Source organism: Protopterus annectens, chromosome 6.part0 (genome assembly GCF_019279795.1).
Source record: "Protopterus annectens isolate FY-2018-M chromosome 6.part0, PAN1.0, whole genome shotgun sequence".
In the NCBI taxonomy this organism is placed as follows: domain Eukaryota; kingdom Metazoa; phylum Chordata; order Ceratodontiformes; family Protopteridae; genus Protopterus; species Protopterus annectens.
Window position 1 is genome coordinate 1,180,590,954 of NC_056737.1, and position 13,158 is coordinate 1,180,604,111.

Consider the following 13,158-nt stretch of genomic DNA (forward strand, 5'->3'; position numbering starts at 1 on the left):
GACATTCAAAATGAGGACCAGACCGACAAAGCATTCAAAAGCAAGGAACCGACATTCAAAATGAGGACCAGACCGACAAAGTATTCAAAAGCAAGGAACCGACATTCAAAATGAGGACCAGACCGACAAAGCATTCAAAAGCAAGGAACCGACATTCAAAATGAGGACCAGACCGACAAAGCATTCAAAAGCAAGGAACCGACATTCAAAATGAGGACCAGACCGCAAGGAACCGACATTCAAAATGAGGACCAGACATTCAAAATGAGGACCAGACCGACAAAGTATTCGAAAGCAAGGAACCGACATTCAAAATGAGGACCAGACCGACAAAGTATTCGAAAGCAAGGAACCGACATTCAAAATGAGGACCAGACCGACAAAGTATTCGAAAGCAAGGAACCGACATTCAAAATGAGGACCAGACTTGTCCATGCACTCATTTTCTCAGTGGTCAATTATGGATGGGAAAGCTGGACACTACGGAAACAGGCTAGAAAGAAGGTTGACTCATGTGAACTGTGGTGCTGGAGAAGGATTCTATGCATGCAGTGGACCACCAACATAACAAATCAATTTTGGAAGAGATCAAACCGGCTACGAAACCCAAATGATGAAGTCATGACTGTCTCATTTCAGTGATACCGTACGAAAAGAGAGAGATCACTGGAGAAGGACATTTTGTTTGGGATGATCAAAGGAACTAAGTGAAGAGGGTGACCTGCAACTAGATGGCTGAACATATTGTCGATAACCATAGGGATGATGCTGAAGGACCTCACTGGACTAGTTAAAAAGGAGATTATAACATATGTTAATAACACTTTGACATATGTGACTAAGTTTAATCTTACAAAGGAGGAGTGGAAGGCTTTAAAAACTTTGGAAAGGGATAGATCTGCTATAATAAAACCAGGTGATAAAGGGGGAAATATAATGGAGATGAACATTGATTTTTATAAGAAAATGTGTTTTAACTTATTGCATAATGAACTGGAATATGAATTGCTATAGAACATAATCCATTGCAACAAATACAGTCAGGTACTGTAACTTTATTGGAAGATATGGTTAATAGGGACATTTGGTCTGACAGGTTGAAAGATGTACTAGTCATGGTGAACCCCTGCATTCCCTTATTTTATGCCCTCCCCAAAGTTCACAAATATATGGAGAACCCACTGCGGAGACTGACTGTATCGCAGGTGGCAGGGCCCTACAGAAAGGGTAGGGAAATTTTGGATAAAATATTACAACCTTATGTGATGTATCTTCCCTCACACATGAAGGATACACAGCATTTCCTTAAGAAAATTAAGTGTATCAAGTGGCAGGAAGGGAATTTTTTTTAACTGTTGATGTTAGAAGTCTGTATGCAATTACTGAACACATATATGGACTAGAGGCCCTTGAGCTTCATTTAGTGAATGCTAATGGATTACAGAGTACTTTAAATATAGCTATTTTTTTATGAATAATAATTGTTTTTTATGGTTCTTTTTATAGATAACTTAAGGGTACGGCTATAGGGGCTAAGTTTGCTCCCAGCTAATTTGTTTATTGGACAATTTGAAGAATTTTGTTGTATAGTGGGTCTTTGTCAACAGTGTGGTGTTTTATAAATGCTACATTGATGATTTGTTTTTTAGAGCTCAGGACTCATAGGAACAGTCTTTTTTTGTTGTTTTTGCAGGCTATACAGAAGAATATCTTTGGTTTATCTTTTACTTATAACAGGCATAATAATACAATTCATTATTTGGATATTGAGTTGTGTATTGTTAATGATACAATACATTCAACATTATATAGAAAATAAACTTCTGTGAATTATTTTCTGTGTACATCTAGTGCACCCCTGGTCATTTGATAAAACCTCTCCCCTATGGTGAATTCTATAGGGCTAGAACTTTATGTTCAGATAAGATTAATTTCCAAATAGTAGCTGTGGATACAGTTGACAGAATATTATCTAGGAGTTATAATTACAGGCTTCTCATTACCGCATGGTAGAAGGTTGTAGATGGAGATAACCAAATAAGTCAGAAATATAAATGTGGTGAAAAGGTGTTTGGGAATTATAAAGGGGAATGAGAGGATATATAGTTTGTGACTCATTATGCTCCATTTGTTGAAGGTGTATCACGTATCTTTAGGAAACATGGGTATATTATTATATCCGATGTTGGGTCCCCTTCAAATTGTCAGCATTTCAAAATGCCAAATTTCATATGGCCGAGACCATATGATCGACATTTGAAATGCTGACAATGCGGAACCGGCATCTCCGTATAGTTCGGAATGGAAAGATTTTCATTCCTGCACTGTAGTGCGATCTCAGAGTTGGTATATTTAAGTTACGGGGGGTGCAGGGGGGGTTGCCCCCCTGCTAGCAGTATTTAGGTAAGTGTTTGTTGTTTTTTACTTTTGTTTTTTATATGTTCGACATTTCAAATGTCGATCATATGGTCTCGGCCATATGAAATTCGGCATTGCGAAGTGTCGAAGATATGAAGTAGATCCCCAATGTTATATATAAGAATTTGAAATTGAATATTTCATATAGAAATTCACCTGGCACAGCAAGTAGGGTTGTGCACACACACACACACACACACACACACACACACATGGGTAGTGAGGTTTTGGAGTCTCAGTGTACAGGATGCACTACTTGTAGTTACATGGATCAGGTAACTATACGTCATTAATGGGAAGCTGTTCAAAGTTCCAGGAGTATTTAATTTTTTTCAAAAAATAGTGATTTATGGGTTACTTTGCCCCTATAATAAGTTGTACATTGGTAAGACCATACATCAACTTATGATGAGGATATGTGAATGCATCCGAGATGTCATAATTAATACTCCTACCAGCCCTGTGGCATCACATATTTTCAAATATCATAATAGTGATTCGGATTTATTGAGGTTCTTTACAACGTATGTGTTGACATGCTCTGATTTATATTTAGATCCTGCTGATATGTTATTACAGAAGGAGGCCTGGTTTATTTTCACTTATGATACTTTGCAACCAAAGGGCCCTAATAATGAATTACTTATGAAATATTTAATATAACAGTTTTGGAAGTATCATTTTATCGAAGTTAGGATATGTGCATTTTTTTTATTCAACTGGCTTATTGTTATTATTATTATGATTATTATTATTATGGTACTTACGCATTATCGCAACCAGATTTTTGCTTCAATACCGCTTGCTTCCCGGTGTGTGAATAAAACTATAAATATATACAGAATCACATTGACAATGTTAACTTTATTAAAAATCATTGTTTAGACTGGAAAGACAGTATAACATGTAAGAAATGAGTGCTTGTTTCAAGCTATGCCATTTCTCCAACATTATGTCACTGGAAATACATTTTCCTATAGCAGTTATGTATAACACACATTCCATATCTCAAGCTGCGAGCAAGTAAATGTTATTAAAGTGAAACTCTGACATTTTGAAGACAATTTCTTCCCATACTACCAAAAACTGTAACCCAGCGACTGAGCCATCCACAAGTATGCTTCCTAAATCATCTAGAATACATCCACAAATATGCTGCCCACAGCATCCGGAAGACATCCACAAGTATGCTATCCCAAACCTCCACAAAACATTGCAAGAGTAACTACTATCCAAAAAAATAAATCCGCTGCAGTCAAATGCTATACAAAATATCCGGAAAACATTGCAAGACTAACTAGTATCCCAAAAAAATTAAATCCGGTGCTGTCAAATACTACATACATATTTATCATACTACAACCTAACACCACATGTCATATTCAGTTTAGCCGCCATCGTACAAGACGTTTAATCTGTTATTCCATTTTGCTTACATTATTTTGCATAGTTTTTTTAAATAAAAGCTTATTTACCCAAAAACGTGTTATTCTCGTACAAATATACAGTCAGTGTTGTAATACTCCTACTCGCAGTACGCCAGCAGTACAAAGAAACATTTCCCATGCGTCCTTGATTCATTTTCAGTATGACGGCAGTGCAACCAATGTTGAAGTACGCAAATCAAGATTCACATTTCCGCGCACATTTAGGTTACGAATTTGGGACAAACAAGGTTGTTCACAACACAAAACATCACATTCAACCTTATTTTATTCCCACAATCCGATTTTTGAGCCAACAAGCATATTACCACAACCGCGAAAATCTGGTTGCGATAATAAGTATTATTATTATTATTATTGTTATTGTTATTTTTATTATTGTTGTTATTGTTATTATTGTTGTTATTGCTATTATTATTATTATTGTAGTTATTATTATTGTTGTTATTGTTATTATTATTGTTGTTATTGTTATTATTATTGTTATTATTGTTTTTATTGTTATTATTATTATTATTATTGTAGTTATTATTGTTATTATTATTGTTATTATTATTATTGTTGTTGTAGTTATTATTGTTATTATTATTATTATTATTATTGTTATTATTTTATTATTATTATTATTGTAGTTATTATTGTTATTATTATTATTATTGTTATTATTGTTATTATTATTATTATTATTATTATTGTTGTAGTTATTATTATTATTATTATTGTTATTATTATTGTTGTAGTTATTATTGTTATTATTATTATTGTAATTATTGTTATTATTATTATTGTTGTAGTTATTATTATTATTGTTATTATTATTATTGTTGTAGTTATTATTATCATTATTGCTGTAGTTATTATTATTATTATTGTAATTATTATTATTACTATTATTATTATTATTGTTGTAGTTATTATTATTATTATTATTACTGTTATTCTATGAACTCATTTGTTTCAACTGAACTAGTTTTGCTTTATGTTTTCACTTAAATTCATATGCATTCTGGTACATTCTATTGTTCTATTTAGTAATGTTCTAATTGATGAACTATTTAACTGCTTTATTGTGTTTAAAACTTTTGAACCTTGAAGGTGTATGCCAAGGCGCTAGTTCATTTTTGTTTTTTGCACATTGTTTTTGGTTTCTAATAAAGGTGCTTTTTTGTGCCAAATGATGTTTTTCTAAATTTTGGTGTATGGAAGAGTTTATATTAGGCAACAATCATGAAAGTTGTGTTCGTAAGAGTGATATATTCTAAATGGTGTGTTAGTGACAAACTTGGCAACTTTATTGTAGCACTGTTCCAGCTTATATTGAGTTATGACTTGAAGATTAGTTAATAAAAGGGAGGCATACAGCAATGTTGTACAAGATATGTAGTGGCTAGGAATTTTTTAGAGGCATTGGTTAGACTGTATTTGGCTTTATACAGGGTACCTAATTTTGATGAGTTCTCTTGATTGCTTGCTGCATATGTAAGTAAAAATTAAGGATAGTCATCAATTATCATACCAAGCAATTTTGTATGGGGAGCAACCTCTATGTGGGTGTTATCAGTAGTGGTAATAGTGAAAAAGGGCTTGATGTGGGCATGTGATTTAGGGAGAAACAGTAGTAGTTTTTTTTCTTAGGGGGGTGGGATTCAGTAGAAACTGTGATTTATTTAGTCAGGATTCTATGGAGGTGAAAGACTCCTATGTTATGTCTTGCAGCCTCAAATAAAGTTTGCCCTGGAACTAGCTTAGACCCAATAAGCAGCTTCTGAAGGGCAAACTTTGCAGTAATGAGCCATGATTACATAAGGACACTTGCCATTTTCATATTCCTGGTGGTAACCCTAGGTCAGGACACATGTCTTTTATTTAATAAATAACATTTCTTTGTATTAAAATAAAGAAACAAACAAATGTTCTCGCCAGACAGCATATTACAACTTTGCAATCTTAAAGAGCTTCGCTCCTTAGTAAGAACTTATGCAGAAAAAGCTGAACAGTTTTGCTTCCCTTTTTATTTTAACCTAATCTCTAACTTCCATTAGCTGAGGGAATCTTGTAATTGTTTGCAACTTTACTGCTCCAAACCTTCTCAGTTCTGATGTCTGAAGAAGGTGAATTCTTCATCATCTTGTGTCTGGGCAGCTCTGAGAGATTAAAATACATAACCAGTTCTTATTAAACTACCTGCCTTTATCTAGCCACCCTTTCTGTACTACATTACATTATATAGAGATATATACATATATGCATTTGTGTGTATGTGCATGTATAGAGTACCTCTCGAATATGGAGTGGCTAGCTGTGGAAGTTAGAAGTGTGAGAGTGTCAGAATGTTGAAATGTCCTAAAACCATGCCTAGACTATTAAACTTTTGCATTTAGATTGAATCAGTGATAAAAAACAGTACCTGAAAATCAATTTTTAAACATACAGAACGTTCAGAACTGCTTGGGCCTCCACAGATAGGCTGGTCTTCATTGGATCATAGGAGATTACTAGGCTAATGGCCCTAGGGCCCTTACAAGTGTAGCCAAGTACAACCCCTGTTCCTTATCATTTGAAAACCAGTAACTTAGACTATGTTAGCAATGCATCTTAGAATAGCATTAATAATTTACCCATTCTGGGAAGGGGAGATTATGTTTAAGAGGGTGCAGCCTTTATGTCCAAATATACCACCATCACCACCAGTGCCACCATTTCAGCTACGAACTAGGAGCAGAAACACACTCCAGCAGTGCTAAAAAGGGCAAATACAGCTATCTTTATTAACTATAAGTGGATTGGATGACTAAAAACAACATGCTTCTGTCGACGTTTTACTCTAATCTTCCTCAATTTATGAATTACCAATGAGATGCCCTAATATTTTGATATTATAAAAACAATATTATTTAACATTAAATGTTTTATCTTTTTTAATGTCATTGTATAATGTGAACTTTATTTCTTGCCTTTCTTCACTGATGTGAGTCTCCATGGATGGCGTAGTGACATACAACGCATACGTACACCCATGTTTGTGAGGATGCTTGTACAATAACTTAGTGTTGCGCAGTTCCTGAGACTTTTGAAATCTCATTATATTATGCAGTAATTGATGACATGAAGAATGGGTGTATTTAAATGGTTAAAAATAAGTTTTAATATATATTATGAGACTCACTTGTAGTATAATTATGTAATTTTTAACAGTAAAGTTGTTTTGAGTTTCACTGGTCAGCAGTGTGCTAAAAACGGAGGTTGTAATTAACCTGACTCTGATGCATAGGGGGATAAGACCCTGATTACAACCTAGATAACTCAAAAGTAATTAGTGGATTGAGCAATGGAAGATCCAGGCAGGGGAGGGTGGGAGTGAGCAGCTTACATCAGCATGTTTGCTCTGGGGTGGAGGGGGGGGGGTTGGTCCCTGTCGCTCGTCTGGTTAGTATAAAACAGATGAACATTTGTGGGTTCTGTTCAAGCAGCTTTATTACACATAAACACATCAGAAATGAGTCTTTGTAACTTAAACTTAAATAAACATAAACAGACTGTCTACTGCACTCATACATGTTAACACTCTAGCTGTTGTCTCAACACTGCTGCCTGCAAGTGCTCTGTATTTATATGCATGTGCTACATCTGGAAATGCTTCTTAAAGGTACATACACATGGTCTGATCTACAGTCCCTGTCAGCCAATTACTCATCTGCAAGCCTTCACTTCCATGTTCACAATGGCCATAGTACCAGGGTATTTGGGCTTGGTAATCTCGAGCCAGTTACAATAGACTTGCGGATGCATCTGTGGGAGCAGGCACAGTCACTGGCAATGTAGGACATATTCCAGTGACAAGGGGACCCATGTGATCTACAAGGGGTAGGGTTAGAGACACTGAAGGGAAAGCCTCAATGATTGTTGTGACAATAGGAGGTATTGTCAACACAGCTAGCTGGAATTTTATCAATAATTATATGTCATTTGTGAATATCAAACTGATTTATACAAGATGGTATTGTTAAAATGTATTAGAACTGTATCTCATGTGTATATCAAACTGATTTGTACAGATGTTTGTGCTGAAAATGTATTTATAAGGAGCTTGTGTTTGAAATGCATCCACAGTGTGCCCTACTGGGGAGAACAGAAATGTACATGCACAATTATCACTGTTTAAATGTATATGCTTTAATAGAGGAAACTGGAAATCAGGAGGTTAACCGCAGTCGAGCAAACTTTAAAATACATCTGAAATTAAATCACTTTATAGGCTAGGCCATAAAAATACTGTCTCACAGGTTTCAATGCAGCCAGAGACACAAAGTCTGTACTAGGAAGCTTTCAGTACTGTCTTTGGGGTGAACTAATTACTACTCTGGAAATGTGGATGTATGCAATTGTTTTATGATTTCCAGCACCTGTCGCAGATCTGAGTAAAAGCCCTTGTCTGTGTATTTTTACAGGTAGTGCTAAGTCCTGCCAGCTTCCAGCAGTGGGGGTTTGCATTGAAACTACAAATCAGATAACCAGAAGTGATGTCATTCTGCAAGCTATCTCAGAAGTAATATTTTAGATATTATTTTGAGAAGACTCTTAGTGGCACAGAGCATTATGTATTCTGTCTTGGGCCTGACAACAAGAAGTACCATTCATCACATCATCTGGCTTGCTCTATTAAGTTATTAGGGTATAGTATAACTCTCTTAGATTCAGTCAGGAATATATTAAAGCTTAGTTTAGATATTGTTTTCCTTTATTTCTCTGACCCTGTACTTCAATATTATTTTAAATATTTCTTGTGATTTGAACTCTGATCTCACTGTGAATATATACTTAGTATTTTGTTGTTCTTTTATTTATTATTGAGTATATTTGAACCTTTCATTGTGGCTGACCTTTGTAGAGATATATAAGTTTTGAGAGTACTTGCATATTTATTTGGTGACGCTTTGTAGGCCACTCCTAATAGCCTTGCTCTTGGTCTAACTACCAATTGTATTAATATTAATTTCACTCAATATATTGGGTACCCTTGTAAAGGCCTTAAAGTAGCTGGCGAGGGGTTCTGGTGGCAGTGATAACTACCTTATAGTCTGGGCAAGAGGCGCATAGCTAGTAATCCTGTGCCAGCCTTTCCCAGGTGTGTGTGTGGGTGTAAATCACATCTCAATGAGTTTGTGTTAGCTACTTGGGCAGGAACATGAAGCACTATTTGGATAGAGAGAGTGTTGGAGGACTTGGCTTGGAACCCTGGCTAAGGACTCAGCTCTATAGCTGTGCCAGTGGGGAGTCTTATTGCAGGATCTGGAGAAAGACAGAGAAACCAGCCCTGGACTCACTGTGTTCCTTATGTGCTCTTAAGGGAAAGTGTGTTTGATTGTGCTTGGTGCAGAGAGGTGCAGCTGGAGATACTGTGCGTGTACCTGTTATCCTCCCAGTGAACGTCCCCCGGGTGAGGAGTGAACTCTTGATTACTGGCCCAGAGGTGGTGGGGCCTTACAGTTGCATGCACATTTGCTTATGTGATTGGGTTTCTCCCATGGAGTGAAGAAGGACCAATCTAATTTATAGCAAAAGCCTGATGATTAGCAGACAACAGGGAGAAACAAAATGCAGGTTAGATTTTTTCTGGTTTTGGTGCACAATTGTATTCTACCGATGTTGCTAATCTGACTGGAGTGACAAATGTGAAACTACTTGTCTGACTAGTATATTCATTCTGCATTTATGTTTTTTGAGTATTGGGTACCTATTGTTGTATAACTGCGGCTGTTTTACTCACATTGTATTCCATATATCAGTATAACTTGACACACATTCTTGGATATGTCACCCATTTTTTTAATGGCCTGCGTGGCACAGTGGCACAGCAGACAGCGTTGTCACCTCCCAGCAAGAGACTCCTCAGTTCAATTCTTGGCTAGGATGCCGTCTGTGTAGAGTCTGCATTTCCTCCCTGTGTTCATGTGGGTTTCCTCTGGGTGCTCTGGTTTTCTCCCACATTCCAAAGACACACAGTAGGTGGATTGCACACACTAAATTGGCCATATGTATGAGTGTGCATGTGAGTGTGGTGTGGAACACGTTTTGCAGCAAAGCTAGCCAGCCGGTGGTGTAAACCTTGGTTCTAGATGATTGTCACTGTTGAAGTGACACCCCAACTTCCTGCAAAAATGGAAAAAAGGGGCTGTGGATGGATTTTTTATGGCCCTATGGAGCAGACCATTGACTGCCATTAGTGTCTCTCCATTTTGACACCTTAGAACTAATCTCATAATTCTTTCTCTGTCTTAAGAGTAGACTGAGGAATCCCAGTGCAGCTTCATAACTGTGATCAATGGAGTTTTGTTTTATGCCCTACCGTTCTCCACCTGTTGCATACCCGTATTATCACCAGTGAAGCTATCCTCTTACGTCTAGTCCTGCCCCCTTAGGCTAGTCCCCAGCCGACTCTGCAGGTAACAGAATCACTAGTCAAACCTAGGTAACCTGGGAAGCAGTCAGGGCTCAATCTCCCTCTGCATCATGGGGCCAGACCTCATTTTTAGTTATAAAACTTGGCCACACTACAAGGAGATGCCAATTTAATTCTACAAAAAAGTAGTTTAGGATATATTTATAATCATTTATTTATCCTTTACAGTACTTTATTGCATCTATTTCCACGTTTTGAGATATAATTTCAGTCACATTTTGTCCACTTGTAACATTTTGATGATGGCAGATTAAAGGGATGAGGGTTTTGTATAAGAACATTACCCCACCAGATTTGCAGTAGCAAGGCCCGCCCAAACCCCTCTCATCACTCTGCGCATGAATTTATTTTGAAAACTACTTTGAATAAACTTGGGAAAACCATTCTCACAGAAATGAATATGCTAAACCTTGTAATTATTTCAATACAAAGCCTTTTCTCCGTTATTTGCTGGTACCAGGATTTCTAATTTCCATTGATCAACAGCTTTGATATATTACTTGTTAGACTAAATAATTTGGCTGAGCGTATACTTACAAATGGTATACAGATCCAAACAGATTTTTACCTATTACAACAAACACAGAATATGCTACATTTATACAAAAGTATTACACTGAGAATTACAATTCTTTAAAGGGGAGGGGGCAAACACATAAAATACTGCTTGTATAAAATCTATTACACAGACTTAAAATTCCTATTCTGTAAAGGTGTGGGGTGCGGGTGGCGACCTTTCTGGGAGGTCTTTTTTATTGCATTTATTTATTGTCCCCACTGCCTCAGAATATTGCTTGTTGCTTTATCTCCAGAAACAAATGTTTAAAGCAAGGTGGGGGTGCAGGGGGGGCTTGCTCAAAAGCAATTACTGCAAACATTAAACCAAAGAAAGGTGGGAGTGCACGGGTTATGGGTATTGACTGCAAAACGGGAACTTGTGGATACTGCGTACATACTGCCCTTCTGACCCACTTCTTACCCTACAACACAGTATGTGGTTAAGTACAAAGTGACAAAGTAAGTCAGACACCCAGGACATGCTGTGCTTTTAGGTTCATAGGTTCATAGGTTCATACTAGGCTGTAGTAACTCTAATTAAAGATAATATAAAAAGCATGAAGCCTATGTTAAAAACAGTCAGAAAATGAATATTCACAATTGACATTCACCATGTCACTGTATAATCTGCATGGCTTGTCACTCAGCCCTGTCAATCATGTAGGCCACGCCCATTCCTGCACAAAAATTGCAGTGGGGTAATGTTCTAATACAAAGCCGGAATCCATTGGTTAGGATTCGAGCTCTTGACAAGACCAAAAATATTCTCAATTAAATTGAGAATTTTAAAGGTTTACCTACAGACTGCAGCACTACCAACTATCCTCAGTGTTGCTCAATCCTGTTATTCTATATTTAACCGTGTCAAGGTTTAAGTCATGTCCCTTTGTGGTTCTGAGGGATCTAGATTTTTGAGGTGAAGCATATTCGACTTTGTATCAAATCTGGGATTTCGCGCAGGACATGGCCTTATGATTGACAGGGCTGAGTGACAATCCCTGCAGATTATACAGTGACATGCTGAATAGAGCTGGAGTTCTTTCAGTCGGGCAGCATAAGACATATTTTGAGACCCTTTATCCTTTTGGTGAGGAACTTTTGGGGCCTTTCAAGCTGCAGCAGGTGTCTGGTCAGATACATTCGACGGGCATTGTACTCAATCATAGGTCTAATAAGTGATGAGTACAGGGACGATGACCTCCCTTGATCTAGATGTGAATCCCTTCATGATCAGGTGGGTGATATAGAAGGTTTTCCTAACTACTTTAGCAACATGAGTGTCAAGCGAAGGCTACTGTCAACCTGGGTCCCCAGATCTCTGATGACTTTTTCTGTGCTCAGTGGATTCCCACCTATATGGTAGCTAGGGGTAGCCTTGTTTTTCCCAAAGGGTATGACTATGCATTTTTTGGCGTTTAACTTCAGGCCATGGCTCTGGCACCAGTTATCCATTTCTGTGAGGCCCTTCTGGAGGATATCTGTGTCAGATGTGTTTTCGACTATGGCGCCCAGTTTGCAGTCATCTGCAAACTTTGTCAGCCATAACCCTCCTGTGTTTGCTTGTACTTCAGAAAAGTAGATGCCGAACAAGAGTGGACCCAGGACTGAGCCCTGTGGGACACCACTTGTGACAGGCTTTGAGTCTGACATGGCTCCAGCAACTCTGACCCTGTGGGTTCTGTCACTTAGCCAGTTTGCAACCCATCTTGTGATGTATGGGTTTACATTCAAGCTGATGAGTTTTTCGATGATACCTGAGTGGGGTATTGTGTGAAGGCCTTTGCCAGGTCGAGGTAGGCTGTATGGACTGCCTTTCCCTCATCAATGGCCTTGGTGACTGTCTCGAAAAAGTCAACCAAGTTTAAGAGGCAGGATCTGCCTTTGACAAAGCCAAACTGAGTTGGATCCAAAGTCTGCAAGTTCCCTATGTCTTTATTTATGAGTTCCATTATGATCCTCTCCATGGCTTTGCAGATAAGGCTTGTCAAGCTAATGGGGCGGTAATTTCCAGGGTCTGTGGAGGCACCGCCCTTATGAAGTGGGGCCACAGTGCGCCACTCCTTGGTGCAGTATCCTGAGGTGAGGCTAAGATTAAACAGCTGTCCTAACTGTGGGTTTAATTCCTCATTGAGTTCATGAAGCACACAGCCGGGGACACCATCCGGTCCCATGGATGCTGTGTTTTTTGCCTTAGTGAGGGCAGTTCTCACCTGGGCGTTGGAGATGTTTGGGGGGCTACAATCCTCTGGAATAGATATCTCTCCTTTTGGGGGGGAG